Source organism: Dioscorea cayenensis, chromosome 8 (genome assembly GCF_009730915.1).
Source record: "Dioscorea cayenensis subsp. rotundata cultivar TDr96_F1 chromosome 8, TDr96_F1_v2_PseudoChromosome.rev07_lg8_w22 25.fasta, whole genome shotgun sequence".
In the NCBI taxonomy this organism is placed as follows: domain Eukaryota; kingdom Viridiplantae; phylum Streptophyta; class Magnoliopsida; order Dioscoreales; family Dioscoreaceae; genus Dioscorea; species Dioscorea cayenensis.
The window spans coordinates 17727206-17730954 of record NC_052478.1 but is presented as its reverse complement, the minus strand read 5'-3'; positions in this window follow the sequence as shown (position 1 = coordinate 17730954).

The window sequence follows — 3749 nt, the reverse complement described above, 5'->3', positions numbered from 1 at the left end:
CCCATCTCTGGCAGTACATGGGTGAGCCCAACTTAAGTAGTTTCTAAGAAAGGGGGAATGACAGTTATGAGAAATGAAAAGAATGAACTAATTCCAACTAGGGTGGTTACAGGATGGCGTGTTTGCATTGACTATAGAAGATTGAATGACGCCACTCGAAAATACCATTTCCCATTACCATTTATCGATCAGATGTTGGAATGATTGGCAGGGCATTAATTTTATTGCTTCCTTGATGGTATGTCAGGATACTTTCAATTTCCCATCAACCCAGAGGATCAAGAGAAGACCACATTTACTTGCCCCTACTGTACCTTTGCTTATAGAAGAATGTCTTTCGGGTTGTGTAATGTACCGGCAACATTCCAGTGATGCATGACTGCCATTTTTGATGACCTCCTGGAGATTATTATAGAGGTATTCATGGATGATTTTTCGGTATTTGGAGACTCTTTCAACATCTATCTAAAGAATTTAGAAAGAGTGCTAGTGAGGTGTGAAGAGATAAATCTCGTTCTTAATTGGGAGAAATGTCACTTTATGGTCCAAGAAGGCATTGTCCCCGGACATAAGATTTCCCAAGTGGGTATGGAGGTGGATAAGGCAAAGATTGAACTCATCGAAAAGCTTCCTCCACCCACAAATGTAAAAGGGATTCAAGTTTCTTGGGGCATGTAGGTTTTTCCAGAAGGTTCATCAAGGACTTTTCGAAAATCATGCAACCATTCACCAAACTCCTTAAAAAAGATGCTCCTTTTGATTTTTGGAATGGCTGTCTTATCGCTTTCAATTTTTTTATGGAGAGACTAGTGCAAGCGCCAATTTTAACCATACCGGATTAGAACGAACATTTTGAGCTCATATGCGACGCAAGTAATTATGCTGTTGGAGCAGTTTTGGGTCGGAGGAAAGATAAGCAGTTCCAATCGATTTATTATACTAGTAAGACTCTCACAAGTGGTTAAGTGAATTATACAACCACCAAAAAAGAGCTATTAGCAGTGGTGTTACCCTTTGATGAATTCAGGCCATACCTCATCTTATCTAGGATCACAGTATTTACCGATCACTCGGCACTCCGTTATCTCATGAAAAAAGCTGACATAAAACCGAGGTTGATTCGTTGGATCTTACTATTACAAGAGTTTGATATGGAAATAAAAGATAAAAGAGGAACTGAAAATGTAGTTGCGGATCATCTATCGAGGTTAGAGGATTGTGAGGGACAAGAACTGGCAAGCAAGGAAATTAATGATTTCTTCCCAGAAGAGCATTTATATGCAGTGCAGGCTTCAGAGTTAGAGGATACTTTGTGGTTCTTGGATTTTGCAAAATTACTTATCGTGGAAAATACTGAAGCAGGGCCTCACCTTCACCAGAAGAAAAAGTTTTTTAGTGATTTGGAGAACTAATTTTGGGATAATCCATACTTGTTTTGTATTTGTGATGACCATGTGGTTCGAAGATGTGTGTTTAGGGAAGAAGGATGGAGTATTCTTGCAAATTGTCACTCTAGGCTAGTTGGAGGACACTATGCTTTAAGTAGAACTGTTGAGAAAATTTTGGCTGCTGGTTTTTATGAGCCAACCCTATTCCAGGATGCCCATCAGTTTGTTCTTCGATGCGACAGTAGTCAGAGGGATGGGAATCTATCGCGAAGGGATGAAATGTCTCAGAACCCGATGCAATTTTGTGAGGTGTTTGATTTGTGGGGCATCGACTTCATGGGACCATTTCTGAAGTCCAATGGTAACCAATATATCCTAGTGGCAGTTGACTATGTCTCTAAATGGGTGGAAGCTTAAGATCTTCCAACTAATGATGCCAGAACTGTGGTGAAATTCCTGAAGAAGTTATTTACTCGATTTGGGACCCCATGAATTATCATTAGTGAGCGAGGGACCCATTTTTGCAACACACAACTTGGGAATGTGTTGAAGCACTATGAAGTGCATCATCACCTTACTACGCCTTACCACCCACAAATGAGTGGCCAAGTAGAAGTCACGAATAAAGAACTTAAGAGAATCTTGACAAAGTTTGTGGAACAAGGCAAGCAGGATTGGTCAGAACGATTAGAAGACACGCTCTTGGCTCATAGAATGGAGTACCAGACTCCAATGGAGACTACCCCTATAACTTGGTTTATGGGAAATCATGTCATTTGCCTGTGGAGCTAGAGCATAAAGCTTATTCGGCTATTAAGGCTATAAATTTTGAGTTGAGCAAGGCAGAGGAACAAAGAATGCTTCATCTCAATGAGTTAGATAAGTGGAGGATGAAAGCCTATGAGAATGCACGGATATATAAGGAAACAATTCAGAAATGTCATCACAACCATATCAAGAATCTGAAAGAGTTCAAAGTCGGTGACTAAGTGTTACTATTCAATTCTCGCCTACGGCTATTTCTGGGGAAGCTCAAGTATAGATGGTTTGGGCCTTACACGGTAACTGAAGTTTTATCTTATGGTGCAATTGAAATCACCAATCTGGAGAAGGGTACATTTAAGGTGAACGGACACAGACTAAAACAATACTTTGGAGAAGAGGTTAGTAATGATGATAAAGAAGTGTTCTTTCTCTGTAAGCCCCCATGAGGTAAGACAAGGTATGTCAAGCTAAGTGACATTAAACAAGCGCTTCTTGGGAGGCAACCCAAGTTTTTAATGTTTTTCTAGTTTTTAGTCAGTATTTGCATGAATAAGGCTTTGAGTGTTAGTGTCTAGTTCTTTTAGATAATTTTACTGTGCTTTTCTTGTGGATCATTTGGTGTTATCATGTGCTTAAATGTATATGGTGACAAGATCCCCTTGCTTATATCCCGCAAGTGCACGGGCTTGTCGAAGTAATAATCCCGGGTGAGCGGGATCGAATCCACAGGGAGTAGGGATTGAAAATACTTAATTTGATTCTTAGCTATGTGGAATATCAATAGTGATAAGTGTGAAATTGATTCAATTCTCAACAATAAAAGAACAAGTGAAAGAGCAAAAGTAAGAAGAGGATAAGGCAATCGATAAAGAATGGGGTACTCGGATAATGCTTCACCTAGGATGATCACTTCAAGTGCAAGAACTCTCTATTATGCTTCCTAATCAATGCAATGGTGAGTCGTGGAAATCCTTACATACATAGTCCCAAATCTAAGGTCAACTACGCCTAACTCTATACATGTCCCGGAGGAGAAATCAAACAATCTCAACACCTCGCACTCGCATAGAGTTGCAATGAGCTCTAGGGATTCCAAGTGATAAATCTCTTCCTAAATATAGACCTACCCCTTTGGTCTAGAAGGAAGGTCCCTAGCCACAATTATGCCCTAGATACTAAGATCCTCTCAACGCTTCACTCCATTGCACGTGCAACTAGGCCCCAGCGGAGGTTCATCCCTTAGACCATTCACTCCATTATGGCTGCTAAGAACTTGAGGAATGGAGGTAGAATCTATCACATCGGAGGGGAAAGGGGACGCTCCAGTACCACTCGACTCACCCTCTCAACCCTCTCCAACCTAGCTTTGTCTAACGCTAGTGGTGTGTCACTCACTCACAAGGTTACCAACAAGAACTCTCAACCCTAGTGTCACTCTAGAGGAAATGTTCATACAATCAAGCATTCAAGGTTGGAACTCACAATAAACATCAATTTATTGAAAGCATAATAAAGAAGTTCAATGAAACGAATACATCCTAGGGTTCACAATCATCCAAGTACCCACTAGGGGTTTAGCTCTCCATGAAGCTTAAT